This window comes from Idiotropiscis lumnitzeri, unplaced genomic scaffold, assembly GCF_059441095.1.
Source record: "Idiotropiscis lumnitzeri isolate Australia: NSW breed Sydney's pygmy pipehorse unplaced genomic scaffold, RoL_Ilum_1.0 HiC_scaffold_67, whole genome shotgun sequence".
Taxonomy (NCBI): domain Eukaryota; kingdom Metazoa; phylum Chordata; class Actinopteri; order Syngnathiformes; family Syngnathidae; genus Idiotropiscis; species Idiotropiscis lumnitzeri.
The window spans coordinates 287,557-302,616 of record NW_028283605.1 but is presented as its reverse complement, the minus strand read 5'-3'; the positions used below and the strand labels follow the sequence as shown (position 1 = coordinate 302,616).

The following is a 15,060-nucleotide window of genomic DNA, read 5'->3' as shown; positions in this document are numbered from 1 at the left end:
TTCGGACAGTTCCCGCCTAGAAAGAATTAAAAATACGTTACAATCATAAGTGTTGCTTATATAAAAATGTATCATGTATTAACACATTAATTAGGTGTCTGCTGACCCAGGATTATGTTATTGTTATGTTATGTTATATATCAAAGAGAATGTGGAATGACACTGAACGATGGAAGGTGGAAGGATGTGGAAAGATCGTGAATGACATTGAATGATTTGGAATGACACTGAAAGATTTTGAATAATACTGAATGACACTGAATGAAGTAAAACTCTCTGGGAACGGGCCAATTCAAGATAGCTGCCGCACTGTGGGGGAGGCTTTGGTACCAAATTTGGAAAGAGACCCAAACGGTTGGGTCCATTTTATATCAGTGTGGGGGTGAAACGTTGGTCTCTGCGGAGCTGTCTGAATATTGGAGAAGTGAGAAGACAAAGTAAAACAGAACAATTAAAATCACTCTTCAAATACATATTGTTTGGTAAGCAGAGCATGATTTACAGCTCACCATTTTATTGCATGCACCAAGCATGTTATACATTTTTCTGTCCACGGGATGGCGTAGTCAAGAAAAATGAAGCATCTCGAAGCCCATTCGTGTGTGAAGTATTTCCCTGCAGGGCTTGGCTGCTTTATGGGGCTTCATTTTGCCATCACTAGTTTTAGATAGTTTTAATTTTTGAAAGAGCATTTTCATTTTACAGTGAACCCTCGCTACTTCGCGGTTCACCTTTCGCGGGTTCAGTGCTTCGCGGGTCTAAAAAATATTCGGGGGCATTGTAGTTTCGCCGAGCGGCACGACGGGGCGCTGGAGCTGTAAGACGGCCGGCATGCGCCGAAGAAGAGCGTGGGCGAAGAGGAGAGTGGACGAAGAAGAGCACGTTCCCCCGGGCACGATTTGGGGCGACGTTTCGCGCGGTTCGGACCGTACCAGAGCTCCGGCCAGCGTGCGTGGCAGTTAAGCCGAAGAGGAACAACTTCCGCCCGGGCACTAGCGGGGCGACATTTCGCTCTGTTCGGGAGCGTACGAGAGCTCCGGAGGAGGCCGGCCGGCGTGCGTGGCAGTTAAGCCGAAGAGGAGCACCTTCCCCGGGCACGGGCGGTGTCAAGCGGCCCCTAAGTTTAACCGAATGGAAGCTCCGGAGGAGGAGGGCATGCTCGCGTCACAGTTAAGCCGAAGAGAAGCACCTTCCCCGGGCACGGGCGGGGCGAAATGAAACCGAGTTCAACCGAACGGAGACACGCTTTGACATGACAATTAAGCCGAAGAGGAGCACCTCTTCCGCCCGAGCACGAGCGGAGCGCGAGGCTGTCAGTTATGAATGAATAAATGAATAAAAAAAATAAATGAAGAATGCCACCTTTCATACAAAAAGAAGTAATTGAATAAATACAAAAATAATGGCTGGGGAATAAAAAAATAATAAGTTTTAATAATAATTTTTTTTTTTTTGTTATAGCATGAATTTCACTCTCTCTCTCTCTACCCGTGTATATATATATATATATACATATATATATATATATATACATATTTATTATTATTTTTTTTTTAAGCATTTTTGAAGGTGCACCACTACTTCGCACTTTTTTTTTTTAAGCATTTTTGAAGGTGCGCCGCTACTTCGCGGATTTTCAGTTTTCGCGGGTGGTCTCGGTCCCCATTAACCGCGATAACCGAGGGTTCACTGTATTTTTTTCATTATCGAATTTTATTTTTTTCTATTCAAGTTTTGAGTTCATTTTCGTTTACTAAAATAACCTTGGGCTGCAACTACTATCACAGCAACGGCTCATTATATTTTGGCTGCTAAATATGCCAATTTGTCAGAGAGAAGACCGTGACAAAGAATGGCCCAATCGCAATAAACACTCTACACCATACGTTCCTCGTTGACGTGTACATGGGGTGTTGCAGAGCACAGGTTCCAAGCGTACCGATATTGCAAAATTGGGACAATGCGTGTGACGACACCAACTTCCGCCTCCTATGTCATCGAGCTTGGCGGCACGTTATCATTATGTATTTATTTGTAACAATTTTGACGTTGAGAGTGATATTAAAACTTAAGTAATGTGGTAGTTAAGAAAAAACCCTGGCTTGGGACCCACCGGAACAAGCTATAGCTTCATTTGTACTATTTGAGGCGCTCTCACAATCTGCGGCGCATGCACACAAGGTCGCTAAGTACGCTAGCTGCACTCGGACAAAACACGTAGGTGACTTTAAAAGAGTGACCGAAATTGCACACATGCAACTGTTTATCATAATGTCATAATTTGATATGTACATTTGAAGAGAATTTTTTTCAGCATGGGCACAAGAATTCCACCGAACATCGCCAGTTCAATGGGATTTTGGTTAAGTCCGCAAATAATTGTGGACAATATACTTTGGCTGCGCGCTCGAATAATTTTACTCGTATATACTTCAATGAGGGTGTAGTGTGGGTATCGGGATCTTTAACACGCCCTAACACGAAGCTGACTCTCCAACCGCCACAGCCTTTTAATGACGAAATTATAAAATAAACAAAAACACTGTTCAACAACATAAAATAAAATAAAAAATCACATCATACTTACATTTATAAACTTTAATCCTCAAGAACATTATTCTCAGGTTGACCGAAAGACGAGGACACGGGAGCGCCTCGGGCATGTTCTTCTTCCTTGTGTAGGCGAATGACGTTTTAAGGTGCTTGTCCGCCACCTGCTGTGCTGAACTATGTATTAAATAAGAAAAGCAAATTGTTGAATGTTTTTTCCCCAATGAAGACTGAATTGTAAAATACCCGGAAATGGCTTTTCTGTTTTATTGTGCATTTAAAAAAAATTCAGATTGTCCTTTTTTGTTGAGATAATTGTTGAATATTGAAATTGCACATGTAACTGGTAATTTAGTTTTAGATATTATTTGAACCAGTGGAGGGCCATGCATTTCACACCTGGGCCTTCAATGAAGTCCTACTTAGTCCTACTTGAATAAATCCCCCTCATAATACCATAATTTATGACACCACGGGTGGACAAACAATATACAGAAAAGCACTTAGACAGCACTGACCAAGTGTTGGACGATATAGCTTCTCTTGAAAGGTCCGTGTTGAAAATGGCCTCGCAAGTGAATCTTCAATTTCTAAAGATAAAGATGTCTTTTAATTGTCCAATAACGGGGACATTTGCAGTGTTACAGCAGCAAAGATATACATCACACAGTGGCACCGACGTAATGTAGCCGTTAATGTATAACATTGGCAGCAGGCATTCATAAAAAGCATGCAAATATACACAGTATATACGTATATACACAGATCCCCATGTATATACACACTTACAGCCCACAACATATACAAGTGTAAGGAAACACTCCTAATGCCTGTCTATGGTTCAGAGGGGAAATAAATAAAAATGCTGCAATGATAAAAAAAAATACTGAATGATTGAAAATACTGCAATGATAAAAATACTGCAAGAATAAAAGTACTGTACCCAGCCAACATGTCCAACTGGGCCCCAAATGGGGTAAATGCGGGATTCCTGGGTACCAAGTGGGAATGGGCTAGAAGTGGGCAATGGTACAGGGTTCCATGTGGGCGCCATCTGGGATTGGTGGGCATGGGCTTAAACTGGGCAAATGTTGTGGGTGCAATACGGGTTGTGTATGGGCTAAGTGGGCATGGGTTAGAACTGGTAAAGATAAAGATAAAGATGTCCTTTATTAGTCCCACAATGGGGAAATTTGAGGTGTTACAGCAGCAAAGATATAGCTCACACAGAGTCGGCGGCGTAATGTAGCCGTTAATGTATAACATTAGCAGCAGACATTCATAAAAAGCATGCAAATATACACAGTATAAACGTATCTAAGTGTAAGGAAACACTCCTAATGTCTGTCCATTATACAGAGGGGAAAATGCTGTAATGATAAAAACTACTGAATCTACTACTGAAACCATTTATAGGTCCTATTTGGGTTATGTGTGGGCTAAGTGGGCATGGGTTAGAACTGGTCAACCATGTGAGGGTCTCATATGGGCTGTATATGGGCCAAGTGGGCATGGGTTAGAGCTGGTCAACCATGTCTGGGTCCTATTTGGGTTATGTGTGGGCTAAGTGGGCATGGGTTAGAAGTGGTCACCATTTATCGGTCCTGTTTGGGTTATGTGTGGGATAAGTGGGCATAGGTTAGAGCTGGTCAACCATGTCTGGGTCCTGTATGGGTTATAGATGAGCTAAGCGGGCATGGGTTTGAAAATTTGTTCTGGAGCCTTTTTGATATTTAATGCATGCTATGCTAATAGTAACCACCCTGAAGACTATTCTCAGTAGAACTATTCAATGGATGCCAAAACGATAGAGACATGGCCATGGAGCCTATGCTGCGAGATTGTGAAAGGACTAAAATAAGTGTAGGATTTTTGAGGACCAGAAGTCAGCTTTTATTAGGTTTGACATTGATTTAACTTATGGAACAATGCAAATTATGGTCGGGTTGTTGTTGGACTTTTTCCGCTTTTGACTAAGGGACGGGTGTTTTTATTTTCTGGGACTCTTTAGAACAAGCGGCACGGTGGCGGACTGGTTAGCAAGTCCGCATCACAGTACAGAAGTGCAAGGTTCTCCCTGTGCCTGCTAGGGTTTTCGCCGGTTTCCTCCCACTTTCCAAAAACATCCATGATAGGTTGATTGGTCACTGGTCCAAGGTCTGAGTGTGAGAGCGGATGGTTGCTTGTCTCTGTGTGCCCTGCGATTGACTGGCAACCAGTTCAGGGTGTACCCTGTCGACTGCCCGAAGACAGCTGGGATAGGCTCCAGCACTCCCGGGGACCCTTGTGAGGACAAGAAGCAGTACAGAGGATTGATTGATTTATTAAAATTAAAATTAAATTCATGTATTTATCTATGCTAAATTTAACAAGGCTGGACGTTATATTTTGTGAATTTACATGTACCCCCAACTGTGACTTAATAACCCTTAAGGGACAAGATAACATTTTATAATATACCAGACAGCTAAGATTGTCATCTATGAACTATTTGACAAGGCAGGTCCAGCATTGTCAGCCACATCCAACAGTCAACACAGTTACTTTTTTTTAAATAAACAAAATCAACATTATTAATTAATGTTATTTTATTAATTCTGTATGCTGTGAAAGATCTTTATTCAAAGTATATTTGAAGTTATTTCTACCTTATTGCTTGATTTTTGTAGATTCAAGTTGGAGTTGTCAAAATTACAGATTCTTTTGAAGGCAGCATATTCAAACTGTGAGAAAAGGAGCGAATGCAAGCTACGCGGTCTTTGAGGTGCGGCAGAAGAGCTGAAAGCACGGTGAGTCCCGAACGATAATTGAATTAATTAATTAATCTTGGGTAAATGTCTGGCTCTCATTTTTTAGACTTACTTTACAATGTGTTTTGTAATTTTTCAAGGTTGCCTGTGTTGGAAAACTGCTTGGTGCGTTAGCTAAAACACAGTATGCTAAAATGATAAGTGACGAGAACACAGAGGGTATATCAACAACGTACGTACTCGAATTATTTTGGGGAAAACTTAAGTACATTATAATCACCCTTTTAATAATACTGATAAGCGTTGTGTGTTTTATTTATTTTTATGAGGACCTTTACAACGAGCTACATATTGTTAGCATTGGGCCTACGACGCTAAACACAGTGTCCCTCGATCTCTCTCCAAAATTCTCCAAAAGACTTAAGCTTTCACTCAAATTAATACAATCTACTCCACTAGCTCATTTAAGGCTTTTTTGTGATGTGTTTGATTTGGGTAAGTAAAGCAAAACATATTAACTGTTGAATGTTGCCTGTTATTTAAATAATAGAAATTCAAGATGAAAGTTGAACAGATATTGAAATGCTAGATTGGCTCATTCAGAATCATGCCACAATGTGCTTTGTATGTTTTGTGTGTGGGTTTATCAAGCTCTAATTCAATGCAGTGTCCAAAACGAGCGCGCATAATTGTTGGATGAATGTTGGTTAATAGAGTCAGATAATAGTTAAAATTCCAACAGTTGAACAGATGTTGAAATGCTAGATTGGCTCATTCAGAATCATGCCACAATGTGCTTTGTATGTTTTGTGTGTAGGCTTATCAAGCTCTAATTCAATGCAGTGTTGAGCTGCATTTGAGAGGAACTACGTAAGTAACTAATGTGGAAAAATTGTGACTTCTTTGTGTACTTTTATTTTGAATATTCAAATTTTGTGGGTAAAGGTTAGAGAAAATAAGTTAAAAATGAGAGCTGTACAGGTATTTAAGTTTTTGGTTTGTAAAATACCCGAATGTGGGTTTCAGCAGGTGAGGCAATGATTGGACAGAGCAAAAGCTATGCTCCAAAATAGAAGTGATTACACCTTCACTAGACTAACCTGCAGCTAATTACATAATTATAAAATTAACACTTTAACCTGGCTTCCCCATCACAGATGTATTCTTTTAAATGCAAAGCTCTTTGTTCTAGCTTTTGTTGTTAAATGACATTCATGCCCAAGTGTCTATGCATCCATTGCAGGGATGTTTTCTCAAGTGACGAGTCTGAAGCCTGTGATGACGAAGTACCATCTACACCTCCCCATGGATTGTCACAGAGAAAAAGCTTCCTAACCAAGAGAGGCGCTGCAGAAGGTCCTTGAGTACGTCCAACATGTTGAGTCTGTGAGTCTACTGCAGGATCTAATGCAGGTATGAAAATGATGAAATTTTAATGTATTATCTTCAAAATTATAAATAATTATTTAATTTCTTGAAATATAAAATTAGGTACCCTAAACCCAAGTAGGAACCCCAGTCCCAGTACATTCCTGATTCTGGAGCTACAGAGATCAAACCATCCTACTGTATCACTAAATAGCCCCACCTCTAAAACCCTGATTCGGAAGGCCGAGTTGAAAGACTTCAGAGTTCAAGATGGTCAACTGCAACTATGATAAGCCGAATGTGTTCACCCCAAGTCGGAAACTGAGAAAAAGACTCAATTTTCACATGATTTCAGTCCCTTCTATATTTAAAAGAATGTATTGGGGCTCTAAAAATGTGAAATATTTTTACAAGTATTTCTTTTACTACTCATAGGCAGTTTCATAATAATAGTACAATTTGGCATCGTGTATTGTTTTTTGGTTCCATTCAAAATGCACAAGACGTATAGACATATTTTGTTTGTGGATCGCTGCAGCATCACACGAGCGCACAGAGACAAACGTGGCAGCAACTTAAAACAATTAAAATATCGAATCGAAATCGGGAACTGAAAATCAAAAATCGAATCGGGGCTTGAGTGAATCGTTACCTCCCTAATCATAATCATTTTGGTAGAATGTTGGGCTCTTGCCCTTTGAGTGTATATGGCGTTACCGAAGCTGTTCACTTAATCGACAATTCCTTTCCTGTGACGTTTATCATAACCAGTTTAACTGCCAAAATATTTTTAAGTGTGTGATGATTATCTGGATCGAGTGACACCCATGTTATAATGGTTGCAGGTATTGGTGGATTGGACGATAGTGTCAGAACAATGATGGCGTTCATCATGACAAATCCTCTGTCTCTGAAGTACAATCTCTTTGGACATCGTAGCAAGAACAAGCGCCGAGACCTGCCTTTTTCTGATGTTCTATACGGTAATATTTTTTTTTTTTAAGGGATTGTGGTGTGAAGACATTTCAGCATGTCCCATAAGGTTTCACAATCATTAAATAGCTTTACTAAGTTGGCTTCTTGTCTTTTTTGTTTTAGGAGCACTGAAAAGGAATGGAGCCACAAAGGACATCAACGAGAAGGACACAGGCAACCCTGTCCAAGTGGTTCATGGGAGCTTGTGATCAAGGTGGGAATAGGGCAGTTCGAGCTCGGAGATCTCAAGGCAACTGTCAGGTTTAAAACGTCCTGACGCCATTTTTAGACTGAAGGTGGCATAAATCCAGACCAAACCAGTTAGAGTTTTGTTTTTGACCATTCGCGAATGGGAGAGGAAGTCAGGAGGTGAAGCAGGCGTCTTGCCAGTTCAATCTCGCGCACTCTCTCTCACTCTCTACCACCCGTTCGGTCTTTTATCAGCAACCTAAGCAGACAATGGAGGTCTGTCTGAAATTCTAGCAGGCAGGCAGGAAGCAATCAACCACAGTAGTCAGTCAGGAATTCGAAACTAAAGTGTGTGCGTGTGTTCCAGTTGTGCGCGTGTGTGCTAAAGCAATAATGTGAGTGTCTGTGTGTGTGCGCAATTATAACTGATACAAATAGTGTATAAAAACATGATTAGAAATACACAAACTATTTACATATCCTCATCCCATCTCACATTCACCCGTTTGTGGGTTTAAATCATGTCCTTACGGCTTTAAGACAGATCATCATAATGAAATCATACAACAGTGTGGTCATCCGTGGAGGGGCGAAAACCCTCAGTAGGGACAAAATTCCCCTCCTCCCTTCCGGCGTGGAACGAGATTCTCATGGTATGTTGGTCACTTGGGAATAAAACATAAAAAAACTTCAATATACCTAGTGAAAAATAACAAAACTGTCTCCACGCAGAGTTTGTCTCCACGCAGAGCTTGTCTCTGCGGCGACTTGATGGAGGCCCTTGCCTCGTTGTAGGAGGGGACAGCCGTCTTTACCTCCCGGATCTTCGTGTGTGGTGTATGTGTGTGCATGTGTGGGGGCAGGGGCAAAAGGGTCCATGTGTTATTTAGGTTTCAGTGTCCAGTTCGAGTTTGTCATTGTCCAGTTCGAATTCGTCATTCTCAACATCAATCAGGTTGTAATGGTACATTTGGGCAACAAACATGCAGTTAATAATCATCTTTGTCATAAGAATAATGCAACATGAACAGACTACACATAACAAAAATGAAAACCATAATTATCCCGATATATTGTCTTTCAAATTCTTCGTAGTGGTCATAACATCAATAATTGTTTCATTTTATTAAAAATGTAAATGCAGTAATGTTCTCCAATCAAGGCTAAAATTCTTTATGTACGTCATTAATTTCCAAACAATATCTAATCTTTTTGTTCTGTGGCTTCAACATTCGTATCTGTGGCTGGTTGTGCGGTTCCGATGTGCATGTGGTCCGATATTGTGACTCAGGTGGGCTCCTGTTCGAGGGATTCGCGTTGCTCGGCCTTTAGCTGGAAACCGGAGAAGCTTGTACTGCAACTGGTGGATCCAGCTGCCACGCCCCGCGACCTTTGCTGCCGTCGGGGTCACTGCAATCATCTGGCGAGGGCCATCTCAGCATTCACTTGTCCCAACGAAGTCGTTTCAGCACCTTGAAGAAGAGTTGGTCTCCCACACGGACGTGATTTCTCTGTGGATCAGAACACACTGACCAGTAATTGCGTCTTTTTTTTTTTTTTCTTTTTGGTCAAAACATGTTTCCCATGTGGACTGGGACTGATGTGCCAGTCGCTGGTGGTTCTGATGAACCTGAGAGTCGATAGGGGATAGTGTCCTAACTTCGGCTGGCACTATCCTCATTGTTGTGATTGAAACACAGTCTGGTCATTGTCTCCTTTTTTTCCCTCATTGTCTTGATAAGTCTGCCCTTAACAGTCCCATTAGTGCGTTCCACAAGTCCTGCAGACTGTATGCACAATGACGCTTTGAGTCAATTTTGCAACAACTGTCCCACTTGTTACAACATCATTCACAAAATGCATAATTTTCACTTCAAATCACTTCTTGAAATTCCAAATGTCAGGATAATTTGTGTTAGGTTGAAGATGTATTTTATCCCATATTTTACTCTATTAGTATTGCAAAAGAATTGTTCCACAGCGTGACCCATGTTTGACCATATGGATGAGAAGACTTCACAGAGAAGCGGATGCCTGAAGACTGGATCAACGTCTGCAACATCAAAGGAGGTGTGCTGAGACACACCTTTGAAACAAAAGGACTGAGACTTTAGTACCAGAGCACTAAAAGGGCATATCTGCCTTTTCAATCAGTGGATGACTGCCATTGATGTCTGTCTTTCCTCTTGTGTCTGAGATGTTTACATGTTCCTGCTGGTGCTCCCCCCTTCATCCCTTAGTGCAAATACATTGTATTGTTAGGGACTTCCCTAATAAAATAGAGGGCTCGGCGGAGTGTGCTCCAGAACGAATTTGGAGATGTAACTGAGCACACCTCCGTTCGTTCTCCTCGCGAGTAAAAGATCAACTCTTGTCTTCCTTCCATTCATTTAGCCTATGTTCAGTGAATGCTTAGGTGATTGAACCTGACAATTTGATTACACAACACTTTTTCCAACTGTTTTAGCATCAACATATGTTGTCGGAAACAACTTAATCCATTTTGAAAACATATGAATTACAACCAAACAATATTGCATCTCAAACAAATAACACTGTCTAAAAAAAAGTTTTTTGTTGAAAAGTCTGTATGTGGGAACAATTTCATATCATACTACCCCTCTCTTGACACATAGTTATGCTCTTGTGTCACTCTTATTACTTTTCCAATCAATGAATTAGGCAGCCAGGATTTGCCATCTGCCAATTTGCTGATCCTGTCCTCAGCAATGTTTGCACCTTTGTTCTCCCAATGTGTGCGTTCAATTACTGGTACCTTTTTCCCTGGCGTGGGATCAAATTGTCAAGTTGATTTTCTGCGTGTGTGTGCGTGTGGGGGTGTGTTCATTTTCCCTTTTAGCTGCGCTGTGTCGATATAAAGGCGAGGCAGTTTCCAATTGTAATTGTGTCATTTTCTGTTAAGTGAATTTTGCGTTCACAAATAACTATTTTAGACGTGCTTTATGCACAACTTTTCTTTTCCTGTTGTGGTTTTTAAAGCCCAATGTCGACAGAACGCATGAACATTTATCTTGACTGTCAGTCCACATTGTAACCATACAACTCATACAAGATGGGAAACCCCAAATTTTAATTAGCTCACACCCGCCTACGCTCTTCCTGCTTATCCTAACAATCTCTTATCCGTTGGTATCACAATGTTAGTACTCCCATCGCATAAAAGTCAGTTTGATTTCAGGCTGCGACCTTGGTTCTCAAACACTTTTACTTCTTATCAGTCTGGAATGCGCACCTGGTCTGTGTTACAAGTCTGAGTTCCTCCAGTCGGGAGGAAGGTCAAGTCGCGGTTTGGTGATAATTTGGACGGCTCCACAGTCGTGTGGCGCCTCCTAGATGATGCGGGGAAAAAATGACGCTGGGCTGAAATGCACCGCAACTTATCAGTATAATGTGTCCCTGTGACAATTAGGCCGGCGTGCAATGTGAATGTGGTGGGAAAAGAATGTAATTTTTTGATTCCTTAAAGCAGCAGTGAAAGCTCTTAATCACACTCTAAGTGGTTCTCTGCCACGAAATCCAAATTGTTGTGACTAAATATGCAAATGAATTCATTTTGCCCTGGTTCCTGCAGTAACCCAGGCTAATGAAGTCATTTTTTGCAGTCACTGTTTTGCTCAAATGGCTTATAATAATTTGGTAGTGCGTTAAGATGCTTTGTCGATACAATCTTGTAGTGTATCTTCACAAGTTCCAACATACACAACCCATTCCATGGCCATGACGATACTGTTTTAAAGATTACCAAGGCTTGTTGGACCTTTCTCTGCCACATAAATTACAGCCCTGAGAGGCACTGGGCCTCAACTTTATCTATGAAGGGTCAGGGATTTAATGGGGGTCACCGAGGCGTCCCAAGGAAAGTTTTTACAGAAAAGTGGTCTGGCAATATCTTTTCTCTTTCTTATCACTGACAATGCGCCCCTTTAAAGTTTTGACGTTTGTTTGAATTCGCCCGTGCTTATTAATTCTATTGAAGTCCAATTTTGCCAGTGTATCACGGCCTAATGAGTAAAACGCATGTTGATGTAGAACTCCTTCTACACACACTTTTATGTTTGACTTTTTACGTCACGTGATCCTCCATTGCTACCACATCTCGTCCTGAAAAGTTAATGTTTTGTAACAAGACTTACTGCTTCCTCCTTTCTTTCTTTTCTTTTTCCTTCCTTCTGCCCAACACGTTCATGCTTTCTGTGCATAATTTAGAATTTTCTTTTCCATTTTACAAGTTGGCCAATTTAAATTAGGTTGTTTTATTTGAAAAGCCTGTAATTCTCTTTTTTTTCCCCTTTTCACCTAATCACAAATTTCTTATCACAAAAATGAACATGTTAATTCTATTTTATTTCCTATTTTTCCAATCTTGTGACTCATTTCACTTCAACCAGTTCTACCTTAAAGTGGACAAGTACACATCAATGTTTTTTGTAGTTTCTATTTTCTTCTCTGCTTTAATGAAAATTATAGCCCTTCTAGCCAAATTTTTCCTGTGTCATTTCTATCTCTGCATTTCATTCCATTTCTGGCCTACCTTAATACTAAAACAAAAATGCTCTTTCAAAAATTAAAACTATCTAAAACTAGTGATGGCAAAATGAAGCCCCATAAAGCAGCCAAGCCCTGCAGGGAAATACTTCACACACGAATGGGCTTCGAGATGCTTCATTTTTCTTGACTACGCCATCCCATGGACAGAAAAATGTATAACATGCTTGGTGCATGCAATAAAATGGTGAGCTGTAAATCATGCTCTGCCCACCAAACAATATGTATTTGAAGAGTGATTTTAATTGTTCTGTTTTACTTTGTCTTCTAACTTCTCCAATATTCAGACAGCTCCGCCGAGACCAACGTTTCACCCCCACACTGATATAAAATGGACCCAACCGTTTGGGTCTCTTTCCAAATTTGGTACCAAAGCCTCCCCCACAGTGCGGCAGCTATCTTGAATTGGCCCGTTCCCAGAAAGTTTTACTTCATTCAGTGTCATTCAGTATTATTCAAAATCTTTCAGTGTCATTCCAAATCATTCAATGTCATTCACAATCTTTCCACATCCTTCCACCTTCCATCGTTCAGTGTCATTCCACATTCTCTTTCATATATAACATAACATAACAATAACATAATCCTGGGTCAGCAGACACCTAATTAATGTGTTAATACATGATACATTTTTCTATAAGCAACCCTTATGATTGTAACGTATTTTTAATTCTTTCTAGGCGGGAACTGTCCGAACAAAAAATTCATGCAATTTGTAATTAGACACTTTGTCATACAAAAAGTCACTCAGGGCAAGAGAAAAAAAATTGTCACTTGCCCAAGTTGGGCAAGTAATTTGGCCACTCGGGCAAGGCAAATTTTAGTGGCACTTGCCCTATGGGCAAGCAGTTTTTAAAGTTAACTTCGAACCCTGTGATGGTGTCTTGTGACCTGTCTTTATCAGCTGATGTTCCATGAAGGCGTGCCTTACCTGTCACAAGAATGAAGGCAAGTCACGCCCCCCGCTGTCCATTCACTCCGCCAAGACGCTGCTCCAGGTGGTAGAGAGGATGAAGGCTCCCTTGTCTCTGTTCATGGTTTTTATGCCTCGCTTGCAGATCTCAATGGCCTCTCTGATCCAGCGCTGTAGTTTGTTCTCTTCTGTGCGGATGACCCTGCCCTTCTCCCGGTCCATGATGTGGTTTTCCCTTTTGCAGTGGTCAGTGATTGCTGATTTGTAATGTTCATGTTGTGCTTGTTCTTTTACTGCTCTGATTTTTTAATTTTTTTGACAGGTAAGTCACACCCTCATGGAACATCAGCTGATAAAGACTGGTCTCAAGACACCATCATGCGACACTCTGAAGAAGGCGAAAGACTCGCTGAAACATGTCAGGTAAAAAATTAACCTAAAACATAAATGTCTGCTTTTAATGAATCAGTCAAATATCAATAATAAGAAGACAAAATGAACCTAATACAAATAAATGAATGCTTAATAACTCCCCTGCACATGCTCCTAAAAATCCAAACCTTCACCTGTAAATAAAACGTCCCGACCTGAAGACATCTTAATGTTATTATTTTGTTTTACACACAGCGCCGCCAAGTGGAATCAAAAATTTGTTTTTATTTAAATTTTCACGTACTGCACGGTGCCCTTCTGACGAATCCGACTGAAAATTAGTCAGAAAAGACTCAAGACAATGATCTTACTCTCTGCCGAATTTTGTGACGTTTTGGCAAAAGGCGTGGCTATTACGGTGCTGAAAAGTCCGATTGTACTTTGTGACAACAAAAGCTCCGGCAACATGACTCAGATGATCCTATCTTCTCGAAGTTGTACACATTTGAGGATACTTCAGCTCTGAAGACTTCTACCAACTTATTTTTCATCGTAGTAGTAGCGCCACCAACTGGTAAAAGCTAATACAAGTTATTTTCTTGGATGTTTTTCTCCGTGCAACTCAACAAGGTCGCCCTCATATATGCTCGGATTACTGTTTCGGCCATGAGGATGTCACAATACGAAATTCGTCCTTTTTCGTGAAAGGTTGTGGGAGTGGCATTGCACTGTTCGGCAATAAAACAACGCTGATTATGAGGTTGTAAATATGAACGACAACTCGTGAAACTTTACACACACATCAGGCCGAGCAAATTTATCAATATTTTATACGTTAGTTGTGCAGCTTTTTTGAAATGGCTCGCCATGGCCCTCGAGAAATGTTCAAAAAAGCAACCCTGGTTGAGTGTTTCACCTCGCCTTTTGTAAATTTTATGGAGTACAGTGAACCCTCGGTTATCGCGGTTAATGGGGACCGAGACCACCCGCGAAAACTGAAAATCCGCGAAGTAGCGGCACACCTTCAAAAATGCTTAAAAAAAATACAATATATATAATAAATATATAAATATATATATATATATATATATATATATATATATATATATATATATACGGGGAGAGAGAGAGTGAAATTCATGTTATAACAAAAAAAACAAATTATTATTAAAACATATTATTTTTTAATTCCCCAGCCATTCTTTTTGTATTTATTTAATTACTCCGACTTTTACCTGCTGGTACGCCGTCCGGTGTACCCTGTGAAATGAAAGGTGGCATTCTTTATTTATTTATTCATTTATTCATTCATAACTGACAGCCTCGCGCTCCGCTCGTGCCCGGGCGGAAGAGGTGCTCCAATTCGGCTTAACTGTG

The 15,060-nt window shown here is 40.6% G+C and overlaps 1 long non-coding RNA gene across 1 annotated transcript; it reads left to right on the top strand.

Moving 5' to 3' along the window:
- Positions 1-6,146: 6,146 nt before the first annotated feature.
- On the top strand, positions 6,147-7,605 carry LOC148315649 (uncharacterized). The gene is made up of 3 exons (XR_015840724.1): positions 6,147-6,170; positions 6,544-6,713; positions 7,514-7,605. It is a non-coding gene; the product is annotated as an uncharacterized LOC148315649 (long non-coding RNA).
- The last annotated feature ends 7,455 nt before the right edge of the window (positions 7,606-15,060 follow it).